The sequence below is a fragment of the Pseudonaja textilis genome, chromosome 1 (genome assembly GCF_049901715.1).
Source record: "Pseudonaja textilis isolate UNSWEBS1 chromosome 1, rPseTex1.2, whole genome shotgun sequence".
In the NCBI taxonomy this organism is placed as follows: Eukaryota; Metazoa; Chordata; class Lepidosauria; order Squamata; family Elapidae; genus Pseudonaja; species Pseudonaja textilis.
Window position 1 is genome coordinate 142,545,989 of NC_141990.1, and position 13,190 is coordinate 142,559,178.

At 41.6% G+C, this 13,190-nt stretch overlaps 1 long non-coding RNA gene across 1 annotated transcript; it reads right to left on the bottom strand.

Annotated features, from left to right (window-relative positions):
* Positions 1 to 440: 440 nt before the first annotated feature.
* LOC148127847 (uncharacterized) lies at positions 441 to 7,752 on the bottom strand. Its single transcript, XR_015741154.1, has 3 exons — positions 7,619 to 7,752; positions 4,330 to 4,451; positions 441 to 2,281 (listed from the first exon to the last, which is right to left on the bottom strand). It is a non-coding gene; the product is annotated as an uncharacterized LOC148127847 (long non-coding RNA).
* Positions 7,753 to 13,190: the final 5,438 nt, after the last annotated feature.

Genomic DNA, 13,190 nt, shown 5'->3' on the forward strand with positions numbered 1-13,190 from the left:
CATGCCCATTCTTTCAAAATCATCTTGTAGGAGTCTTGATTTTTGGCTGCCCTTCTCTAGACTCATTCTGAATATTTTCTGACTAGGATCTAACCAGCATAAAATACAATGAAACAACTACTTCCAATTTTGGAGATTTTCATTCAGACAGACTAATATGAAGTGTATTCCATTATCCATGGTTGTTATGGTCGTGTTTGGGCTATGTACCAACTTTAAGTGCTTTGTTGTTTATTTTTAATGTGGAAGACAATTTTTTAGGGGTCAAAGAGGCACGCTGGACTGAATGGATAGATTAATCACCTGGGGACTGGTATATGGCCGCTTATTATGTTGAAGATAATGACTGGAGACCAAGAATTATAAGCCGCCCAGAGATACTTGGTTGGTTGGGTAGCTATAGAAACTGAATAAATAAAAATTAATAGAACTCCGGCTTCTTGTTTATAATTGGTTTATTATTTGATAAAATGCAAGTAATACATTAAACTAAAGAATACAAATAGCTGGGTACCATGATATTTGTTTGCTACATTTATTTGTTATCTATTTCACTATAAAGTTACTCAAGGTGGTTTACAATAATAAAAAGGAAGAAATGAAAAGAGTGTAAACAAAAACAGAAACAAAATAGTACAATGAAATAAACAATGAAAAATACAATAATGAGAATACATCGATATGATAACAAAAAGATGGATGGGTGAAACACAGAGAGCAAGGGGAAAGGTGAGGTCTGCCTTCAATTCATCAGTCACCTCCATATTTCTACAATATGAACTAAAATGGTTAATATAAAAATTACACTTGAAATGTCAATGTTAACTATAATTCCAAGATGCCAATCAACAAAAATTGCTTGAATTGTAAAGTTGTAGCTAAGTGGAGCATTGATAGACTATTTTATATATATTTATATGTATATTAAGTTTGGAGATTGTCCATATCACACATAGAATGACTAAGTGGTAAAAATAAAAATCATATAAATATTACATTATAACAGGAAGCAGTTATAACAGGAATAAAACAAAGTTAAGCTCACTGAATTATTTAGTAGTATAATAAGAATGTCTGTCTTGTGCTTAATACTGAGGTCTCTATTGTATTGTTATTTATTTTTATGAAAACAAAACAAAAATAAAAAGCTGCTTGGTAAAAGAGATAACTTTTCCCTTTTTTATATTCCAACTGAGTTACAGTATTTATAAACTTTCAAACCACCTTAGACACCATACTAAAAATGATTGTATTTGCCTTTCTGCATGACACATTGTACATACGGAAGCCATTTTTGCTTAAACCTCTGTGTGAATATATACTGTTAATTTTGCCACGGCTGTGTATTCTCCAAGTTAAGTTCCTAATCAGATATTGTCAATGTTGTATTTTATTTTCAATATTGGCAAAGTTTTACATTATTTTTATCACGATGTTTTTCATTTGTGCTATGTCCTTAATTACTACTTTATATATGCTCCTCTAATAGAGGATATTGGTTTTGTAGGAGTATTTCAAATGTTCTTTTTTTCCCTTACCATCTCTTACTCATTCTTAAGAAGATTAAAGTCTATGATTTGGGCAAATCATAAGTACAATAACCGTGGAATATTCTGGTTGTCCCTAAGTCCCTGTGTCTGTAATCTGTTCATGGAGCAAAGATGAACAATTTCTGCATATCGGTTACATTTTTCTTACTATTCCTGTAATCAACATGGAAAGCATTTGAAGGAGAGGCTAACGGTGAAATTGCTGAGCTTATATTTTCCCTGATGGAATCCCATGCTTTTGCCAGATTTGGCCTGATAAGATGTTCTTTCAGACTCTTGTCCTTATTTATTTATTCAATTGGTTTTGCTGCTCTTCTTGCCATGAGGCAAAGTTAAAAGCAGTAAAAACACTGCGTGTGTACGTGTGTATGTATGTGTTTGTGTATAACAATAAAATACACATTATGATTCAAAGATGGGGAGGGAGGGAGCAAGATGGATGGGGGAAGGAGAGGGTGGGGTCTACTATCGGTCCATCAACCACCTTCCTTTGCCACCTCCCTAGGAGCAAGATGTTCCAAACGGTTGGAGCCACAGCAGACAAGGCTCTTCTCCTGGACCCCACCAGCTGGAATTCCTTGATGGGATCTGCAGCATGCCTCCTCTGCTAGCACATGTGGGGCGGGCCTGTCTTATTGAGGTGAAACAGTTCCTTTTGTACTGTATCCCGTGGAGTCCATTAGCCAGCTTCTTCCAGTATTGATGTCCTGTTATTCAGAATCCTCCAGCTTCTGAATTTCAGAAGGAAAGAAAGGAATGGAATGGACACTCCCAGGCATAAAAGTAGCTTATGCTCTGCTTTATATCAATAGCCCCTTAAGCTACTGTGCATTTGTACAGAAGTAAAATATCAAAACCATAGAAGGCTTGAATATATACAGTGGCTTAAGTCTTGAGTCCTTGAAGACATTTTTTGGTAAGACTTACAGGGGAAAATCTGATAACATCAAAAATGAAGAACAGATATATATGCTGGAAATTTATTTACCATCTGGTTTGTTTACAATTTTTTTCACCAATTTCTTGCGCAGCTGACTTTTGTATTGGAACATGGCGGTATTTAAAACTGAGCAAAGTTAGCTGGGAGACTAGCAGGAAATCCTCTGTCATAGTCATTTCCTCTTCTTTCATGGTGGTGTGTGGTAATAGGTATAGAACAGGCTGGATCACCAAAGCCACCTGAGAATTGCACCTCTTACTCTTTTTGCTAAGTGTAGTCAAACATCCAGGTGTTGATGTATGTATGCTAAAAGATTTTGATCTAGACTAATGGAATGTGCCAAGGATTGATAGCCAGTCAGAATTTGTGCAACTATTTTGCCTTTCTGGAATGCCTGTATTCTCAGTCTTTTAATGACACATGTATTAAGAAATAGGAGATTTGAATCAGCCTTATGTCTTCCTGGAACCTTCTAGATGTGTTGAACTATCATCTCCATCATCCCTTGCCAGCACATGAAAATAATTAGATCTGTAGTTCCACATACCTGGAGATAATAGTGAGGGGAAGTTCCACTGCCAGAATACTCCAGTCAAAGCAGTCATTGCCAAGCATTATGGGAGTTGAAGTCCATATATATGAAGAGTAGCCTATTTGAAAAAAGAGGATGTAAAAGGTGGCTAGTTTGTCTGATTCCAAAACAAGACTCTTCTATAATTTTCTAGATGAATATTTAGTGCTAAAATCTGTTCAGAAATACATTAAGGACAGACTTGGATAAGAATTTGCTGAGATTGTTTTGATTACTTTCTAAAAATTAATTAAAATATAGATAAACTTCCTTGATGATTTGGTTGGGGATATCTATAAGAAAATGGAAAATAATTGATCTGTGCTTTTCAGCTATAAGCATTTTTACATACTGGAATGCTAGAGTGTCCCAGAAACTTGAGAAATGTATAATGTGTTTTGGCTAGGGTATGGTCAATAAATAAAGGGAACAAGATGCTTGATCTTAAAAGGCTTTTGCAGAGAACTTGTGCCTGCTTTGATAGGTGGGATTGGATACCACAAATTACCTTTTGTGATACCTTTTAATCACGAGGATTTGTCCTTGACTTGACTTTTTCTCAAGAAATTCAAGACACTGTACCTAGAACTCACTTCTCTAACTTTTCCTCATCACTTTGTGAGATAGTTTAGACTGAGTGATAGAGAACATACACAGTGAAAACTGGATTTAAACTTGCACCTTCCCACTATTGATCCAATGCCTAAATCCATTATTTTCCCACTTTGACAACTTTAAGACACGTGGACTTCAAACTCTCACAATTCCCCAGTCACACATCTTAAAGTTGCCAAGGTTGAAAAAACACGGCCTTGATCGCTGTCCTGCCGGCATAGTTTGGCCTCTAGATAGGTTGACCTGATCGTTTTCTTATATGTCCCACAAAATGCTTTTTAAAAAAGCTGCCCAGGGTAAAAGAATATTGGTGTTGGTAGGTTTCAAACATTGAAAATGCAGAGTTTTAGATTCAGCCAGGTGTACAAAAAAATGGGTGAAAAGAAACTTTTCCAGCTGCTGGGTGTAGTCCAATGAAGATTCTTCTAAAGGGAAAGAGGGCAAATTGATTTAAACTAGGGGATGTAGTAATAAAAGAAATTGGGAACAAGAAGATAGATGTACTCCCTATTGCCTGCATACATCAGGTATCCTAATGTGCTTGTAAGAGAACAGCTGACACGATCCTTTGACTCAAATGTGATGGGTGCTTGCATGTCAACATCATTCCCTTTCCAATAAGCATTACTTTCATGCAATTAAAGAGAACATACCTTCTGCTGGACCACGAAAGTAGTATGTAGTCATGGTATTGATTGTCCTCAAGACCAAACCAACATCTGCCATGTATGGTAATAGTTCACCATTGGAAAGAATCTGGCAACGTCTTTTCTACCTAACCAATACAAGACATATCGTTTTGTGACCTGAAAGTCATTTTATCAGGGGCATAGAGTGGGTAGGCCAATGGAGGAATGAAAATGGGATGTGGGAGGGAAGAAGGATAGTTCTGTGTCTGATTAGTACCTGGATGGGAGACTACCAAGAAATCCCAGGTCTGTAAACTACAAAAATGGACAATAAAAAATATTCACGGATGATCAATCATTTCTAGATAATCGCCAAGCAAATGTGATGTCCATGACATTATCAGAAGTTAAACTTGATTCGATGCATCTTTACTTTTCATCAGGATCTCATCTACCTTTTGAAGCTTCCAAAGGAGGAGACCGTGCAGAATTGTTATTAAAATTATCAAGTTCTCTTAACAGAATCTATCAATGCCCCTTTTATTGTCTTTGTCTTTACCAACCGAATCCTACCTTTTAAAGTGGCATGGACTACCATTTTGCACAAAGGACCACTGGCAAAGGACCAAAGGACCTTGCCATGTCTCTACCACCCCCTACTTAATCCACTTAGCCATTCATCTAGTTAAATGTCTGGTTCTGGCGACAAATATCATCACACTAACTGTGTAATGGACAGATATATTTTGTTAGCCATTTTAGAATTCCCACACCAACAGGTTGGAAAGGGTATATACCCTGTGACAGATTGGAGACCGTTTTCAGCTAAATCATAACTATTAATCATAACTATTAATCATAACCTTGATCTGTCGACATCTTTTGGGAGTTTTCAAGAATAAGGATGGATAGTCAATAAATCTCAGCTATACCATTAGAGCACTATGAAACATTCCATGACCGATTTCTAATAAAAATGTCTATGTTAAACATTGGTTTGGCACAATTGGAATCCATAAAAGAATAGGAATAATAATATGTTAATATAGATTATACAGACTGTATGTTAAATTTAGATAAAAATTTAAAGTATCATGTTTCAGATAGGATATCAATTATTGCATGCATTACAGCTTAAAGGGCTTCTTTGCATGGGTGTCTTTTGTTATTATTTGATTGCCCTAACTGGCTACAAGAGCTATTATATATTTAAGAATAAAGCTGCTGCTAACACTTACTAGAGAGACAGTTTAGTATAGTGGTTAAGATACCAGGCTAGAAACTGAGAGACTGAGAGTTTTAGTTCCATCTGAGCTATGAAGCCAACTGGGTGACCTTGGGCCAGTCCCTCTCCCTCAGCCTTGAGAAGAAGGCAATGGCAACCCACTTCTCAATATCTTGGCACAAAACCTGCAAGGACTAGTTAATTCAATTGCCAGGGCTTAAAGGCACACCCACATAAACTATGTCAATGCATCAGGTAGGTTAAAAATAGTATGTCCAAATCAGTTTGTTTTTTTAATGCTTAGGTAGAAGAAAAATAGGGATTAGTTTTTGTGTTAGCATTCCACTTTTTTTTTGTAGTCGTAACATGACAAATAGCTTATTACTCCATACTAGTGACTGTTAGGTTGAAACTTGTGTAAGTCTTATTTGTCACCTACTCAGAATCTTATACAACTACGAAATCAAAGGAAGAGCTGCACACTGTAGACAGCTGTGATTCTAATGGAGCTTTGGTCTGTGTGTGTGTGTTTGTGTGTGTGTGAGTGAGTGTGTGAGTGAGTGTGTGTGTGTGAGAGAGAGAGAGAGAATGAGAATGTGAAGGGAGGGTGTAGACTTGTGTACGCAGAGAAAAACTGCCTCAAAGGATTGAGGAGATGGTGAAGAAAAAATTACCACATAGTTCCCAGGAGATTCCCCAAAAATGCTCTAGAACTTCCAACTCTTTTCCCTCCCCCGTCCTATTTAAAATGAATACAACATTTGCACACACAAAATAATTTATCCACGCTAGAGCTTTTGGACCAACCGGATGAATGGAAGGGATAGGAGAAATAAGATTTTAGAGAGCACAGGGATAATAAACGTGAAGGTGTGGGACATGGAATTTAGCTTCTGGATTAGATATTTCCCCACTTCTGTCTTGAAGTTTATCTCCAGGAGCTACAAGCAAAGTCAGAGCTGCCTCCCAAAGGAGGAGAAGAATCTGCCACTTGACCTGCTCTTGCTGTCACCCAATGTCTATTCCAACCATACTTTCCCTCGATTATTGACTGACCAGCCAAGTCGACCCACCTCCTGAGAGCTCCCCAGAAATGGAGTCCCTGAGGAATCCCTCAGAGGCAGGAGGCCCGGCCTTGGGCTGGGTGGAAAGCTGCTATGGAGAGCCAGGGGCTTTAGGAGCAATGAGATGGTTGCTCCAGAGCATGGACCCAGTTTGTTGCTCTTCCCTGAATAGCGGATATTAACGTCAAATTGCAGTAGCAATGGCTGTTTCTGTGTGAGTTTGCATAGGTGTATAAGTTAAATTGTTTCAAGGAACTGCAGATGTGGTTATAAATTCCAAGAATTTAAAGAATTTAAAATTCAGCTTGAGCTACTTCTGGAAATAAGTGTGTATACAATAAATGTTTTCTCCAGAATATGTCTTCCAAATATATTGGACCACATCTCCCTGTAAGCCCCATCTTGGCCAACATTTCTGGAAGGCACCGTATTGAAGAAGGTTGGGGAATAAAACCACTTCAAAGCAGCAGTTTCAACATTTAGGTAGCATCTTCAGGTTTGTAACCAATAATAGATTTTGCCAGAATTCTAGAACGTGGAGGCTTTATACCAAGGGTCTTCAAACTTGGCAAGTTGAAGACTTTGTGGACTTCAACTCCCAGAATTCCTGAGCTAACATGACTGGAGGAGGAATTCTGGGAGTTGAAGTCCACAAGTCTTAGAGCTGTCAAGTTTGAAGACCCTGTATATTCCTTAAGCATTGTAGCTAAAAAAGGTTTATCGTCGCGTTTCAATAAAGCATGGCATGAAACACTTTTTAGAAAAAAACACACATTGGGAAAGTAGCATTTTAAAAACATACAATTCCATAAAGGAAGCAAAAAATGTTGTGTTTAACTGTACCTTTGGAAAGGGAGAAGTCATCCCATGTTCTGAGACCTTGCATCACAGTAAGGGAGGGGCGATTTCACTCCTCCAGCCCTCACCCCCAGGATAAATGCAATCCATCATCATCCTGCATTTTTAACTCCCTTCCAATGCTGCTTTTTCCCCACGGAGTAACCCTGTACACACACATACACACCGGTGACGTGGGGAATCCTCTTCACCATCTGCACCAGGAAAGCCCAGTTACAACCATGCTGTCACCGTGTCCCTTTTGAAATTGCATTTTTGGTGCCCTGTCTCACTTTTGAATGTGGAAACTTTTGGTTCTGTGTAAAAAAACGACAGACAAGCCACAATGAAAAAACGCTCCGCTACTTTTCTCTGATTAATCTTGAATCACAGCCATTGCCTTGCAGGCCCCGGGGCAAGCCTTTGAAGCAGGTCATGGTTTTCCTGCTTTTACTTGAACCACCTGCCCCCTCAGAGAAAATGTCTCCTCATGACGCAGTGAAAAAATATGGGTTTTTTTATCTTTGGCATGACTGGTATGTAGGAAGAGTCTGGACCTATTGCAGGGTTCCTTTAACTGTACCCAGTTTGGTGGGGTGAAGACACAAAAGAGCCAACAACACAGCTCTCTAGACAACACATACAAACACTCACACCTATTACTCTCTACTCACTCTTTTCAACTCTTCCCCGTGGCTACTATTAATCTTACTACTGCTACTCCAACTACTAATCCTTGTGACTACTGCTAGAGAATATTACACATTCTAAGCTGCTTTTACTTCCCCACTTACCTTCATGTCTCCCCTACACAAACCATCACAAAGCTTTTATAGCCAATGACGCTGTTCTGCCTGGGGAGAGGCTTTAAAGAGACAGGACAAAAGCAGCACAGGTGCTGGCCATTTTCTGGCAACCTGCTCTCTCAGTGGGCCCAAGAAAGAAAATACCTCCTTTTTTCTCTATGAGGAGACAGTCTACAGTGGCCTCTGATTGTCAACCAGCAAAGCCAAGGTGGGCTTCACCAGCTGGGAGATGAAGGCAGCACCTGACCTCTGGCTTGAGATACAGGAGCAGAAACAGCAAAGCAATGTGTGTTACCAGTGAAGTTTTTTGCTCTGTAAAGCGGGTTGCTCCCTTCAGGTGCAGCACAAAATATTTCCCCATCATCATTCTTCTTCCTTAGGATCTATGGAAGAGGGATGTGTTAGGCCGAAAATGACTTAGATTGGCCTTAACCAAAACTTGGGCTTTCTATCTTCCAACTTTTACAATTGCTTCATCTGTGCATGTTCAACCTAGTCTTTGATCGTACAGGAAGTATAGGGAGCTGCTGTTTTTCCCTAGACTGACTGATAAATTTGGGCTCTTCCCTTTTAGCTTCCGTACTTGGAAAATTATATGTGTCTGTAATGGTGGATACATGGCTGGTTATACTGTACAAATGAGAAATGTTTCTGTCCTTAAATATTCTTCTTTCAGTTAGGAAAAAATATACATTTTTTTCCCCCTGGGAACTAACATAAAATAAACTAGGTAGATGTGATGAGTGTAGTTCTCAAATAAAGGCAACTCTTGGGATGTTGGTGTTTGTTTTGAGTTTGGTTTTCTTCTTGGAAAATATATTATCAATAAACGAGGCAATATTGTCTGTGTTTTAATACAGGGATGGAGATATGGGGTAGCTTGTCCTACCTGTTTTGATGAAGGCTGTTATAGCTGGCTTAGTTTGTAACTAACATTTCAACCTGAGCTAAACATATTCTCCACTAAAGGCAACTCTTCCAAAGTAGTCAGTGCTAGTGCTATCATAAAACCATCATCTGATGACAGAGTAGATATTATTTCACTGTTTTTATCACCACTGTTCTTTATTGGTCATAAAAACGGATTCCCACTTCAGAGAAGCAAGAAGGCGGGGGAGGAATGAAATTGCAATATTTAATTAATTTTAGACATAACATATCTTAGTGTGTTCCTCAGCAATATCCATTGTATGTCTTCATGCCTGCTTTTAAATTCCACAAGGGAAGACTTCTTTCTCTCCATCCCATTTAGTTTCTTCTCTTTCTTGATATGCAGAATACACAGACTAGATGGGAATATATACATGGCGGCTCTAGTATGCTTGTAGAATACATAGATGACTTGGTGGATCATGATGAACATGAGTAATAGATAAATTGTCAATTCAATCTCAGCTGGGAATAAGTAGAACGAAGTCCTGCTTTAATTGCTCAGGGGAATGAAAAAATCAGAGCAGATTCTCTCTCTCTCTCTCTCTTTTTTATCAACAGAAGCTCACAAGTATGATATGCAAAGCAATGGCTATCTAGATATTGCACCTGGATTTCCTCACATGACGCCTGTCAGATATCTAGGCTCAGCTAGCAGGGACCCTCCTCCCCACACTCTGTAGATATACCACAAAGAAGGAAATATGTAATATTATTTAAAGAGATAAGAGGGATCATAAAACAATTTGAAGAAAGTATTTCCCACTTTACTATATTTATTATTCAGATTCTAAAATGACCTTGGTACATCACTATTGGTATATCTATATTGAGAAGGCAATTATCTGCCATGTGTGAAAGCTGCATTTAACCATTTGCACAGGTAAAATGGACAAAAGGACCCATGAAGGAGAATTTCAATCCACTAAGAAGCCACTGTCACAGCTTTTGGACATCGTATTTGTTATGTCCTGAGATACTCTTGGAGTTCTCACTCAGGTCCACTCACTTCGCGTGGGCGTTCTTCCCTTCACTCATTGGTTGGTTCTCCCCAGCAGCCAGCTATAAAAGCAGGCTGCGGGTTCCCACCAGTTGCTGATTGCTGCGAGCCAGTTTCCAGGCGTGGCAAGCACGGTCAGCCCTTTATTGTTATAATAAAGTATTGTTGCACTCATGCTCTGGTTCAGCCTCTCTTTTCCCAAACTTAACACTGGCGACGAAGGTGGGATGGCTACCAGAAGCACCATGCAACCGCTGAGTCACTAGCCGCCGATCCGCAGCCAGAGAGAGCGATCGGCCGGGCGATAGGGCAACGCTGATCCGCAGCCAGAGAGAGCGGTCAGCAAACAAAAAGAGCAAACAAAGAGCAAACGCTGATCCGCTGACAGAGAAAGCGGCCAGCAAGCGATAAGAAGCGAACGCTGATCCGCAGCCAGAGAGCGGTCAGAATCGAAAGTTAGAAGCGTCTGTAGCCGCTTGTTAGCCCAGCTACAGGGAAAGTGAAGCGCTGCGAGCCGCAGCCGCTCAGTATTAGGCGCGAAATTCAAACGGCTGTCATTTGAATTTCAAACCTAAAAGGTACAGCACAGCGCTGTAGCCCAGTCACTGACGCCCACACAGGCGCGAATCTAGACGCCGCCAATGGCTAACAGCCAAACGTGGTCAACCCAGAGAGAAAGAGAGGATTGCGAAAAGCCTCTCCTGAGCTGAATCACTTGCCTACCACAGGCACTAAAACATTGTCTGCTGCCCCAGAGAGATTTATTCCACAGGTTGTTCAACTGGTCCCAGCACCATGGGTTCCAATCCAGTCTTCCCAGCGCTTCAAACCAGACGAGGAGAAGTAGGAATCGTATAAGAACCGCTTCAATCATTATATCGATGCAGTTGGCCTGGCGGATGCGGAGAGCATCGGAAAAATCGTATTTCCTAATCTACTGTGGAGCCACCGTCTACGATACTGCCACGGCACTCGTGGCTCCTCGTGAGTTGAAAAACGTTCCGTGGTCTGAGTTACTTGAAATCCTCACTAACCACTATTCCCCCAGGCCCTCACAGATTGCCAGGAGATTCACCTTCCGTATGAGGAAGCAATCGAGCAAGGAGACCATCAATCAATATATGGCCGCTCTCAGAACAGCAGCACTGCATTGTGGGTTTGGAACCTACCTGGAGGACATGCTCCTCGATCAACTAGTCTGCGGGGTCAAGGACCTCCACCTGCAAAGGCGCCTTCTCGCCAAAAAGACCTCAACCTCGCACAAGCAGTCGAGGAGGCCTTGGCAGCTGAGCTGGCAACGAACTCAGCCACCGAAATCCAGGGCCCTAGCGCCAAGCTGACATCACTTCCAGTCCACTCCGAGGAGGTGGTAGCAGAGGAAACCGTCAGTGACGAAAACGACGCCCACCGCCTCTCCAAGCGACCGACGGCCGCAGGTAGGAGCCAAACAAGAAAACATCGGTCCACCCAAGCACATCACCCTGTGCCTAGCCTGTGGGGGATCTCATCAGAGGGCCACCTGCAAGTTTAAAGGAGCCACCTGCAATAACTGCCATAAAAGGGGCACATCGCGAGAGTCTGCCAAGCCCCCAAAGCTCAGCACAAAGACACCCCCTCGCACTCGGGACCACAGAGGCAAGTATTGAACTGTCGCACGCACCACCTTGCCAAGCACACTGGCCACACTGTTAGTAAAATTTCTCTCTCCGTTTCCCTAGAAGGTAAACCGTGCCGCATGGAGGTTGACACGGGGTCAGCGCTCTCAATTATCTCGTGGAACACCCTCAAGAGGCTACAACCAAGCCTGTCCACTAGCCGGCTCCAGAGATGCCCGTTTAGCCTGAAGGACTACCAGGGGAAGACCATTCCTGTAATCGGCAGAGGCAAGTTCCTGGTCAGTTTTAGAGCTTTTAAAGGTCACCTACCTCTAGTGGTAGTTAACGGCAATCTACCCACCTTATTGGGGCTCGATTGGTTTCCCCATCTTGGCCTAGGGCTAACAGGAGTCCATGCTGTCTCAACCTCAGACACTGACTCCTTATTCGCTGATTACTCAGATGTGTTCAGCGAGGAGCTGGGGTGTTATAACGGTACCCCATCTCATTCTCGGTTGACCCCAGGCAGTACCAATCAGGCTAAAACCGCGTAGGGTCCCGTTTGCTATTCGCCAAAACTAGATGCAGAATTAGATAAACTGTTAAAACAAGGGGTCATTGAGCCAACAGATTTCGCCAAATGGGAGACGCCCATTGTCACACCTCAAAAAGACGGTAGCCTGAGAATTTGCTCGGACTACAAGGCGACAATCAATAAATTTTTACAAGTTAGCGCTTATCCGGTGCCTGTCATTCAGCATTTATTACACACATTCGAACCAGGCAGCATTTTTGCTAAATTGGACATGTCTCAAGCATATCAGCAGTTCCCTGTTGATAACCAAACAGCGGAACTCCAGACCATTGTCACTCACAGGGTGCCTTCGGTGCAAGCGTCTCCAATTTGGCGTAAGTGTTGCCCCAGGTATTTTTCAATCCCTCATGGAGCGGATTTTGCAGGGCCTCCCTGGTGTAGTACCCTACTTGACGACATCTTAGTCTCGGCCAGGGACAGACCCCAACTCTTCCAGAGAGTTCGAGCAGTGTTAGAGAGGTTCAGACAGCATGGCCTCAAGTTGAAAAAGGAAAAATGTGCCATTGCCACTAGACAGGTGGACTTTCTGGGTTATAAAATTGACGCCTCTGGCATTCACCCCCCGGAGTCCAAGGTTAAGGCAATCCACGAGGCACCCACTCCAACCTCCAAAACTGAACTACAGGCTTTCTTGGGGCTATTGAACTTTTACGCATCCTTCTTGCCCCATAAAGCATCAGTAGCTGAACCCCTACACAGATTACTGGATAAAAAGTCACCGTGGCACTGGGGGCACAAAGAAGACCAGGCTTTTCACGCCGTCAAATCACTACTCACATCAGAGGCGGTACTTATTCAATTCGACCCTAACCTCCCGCTAGTGCTGGCAGCAG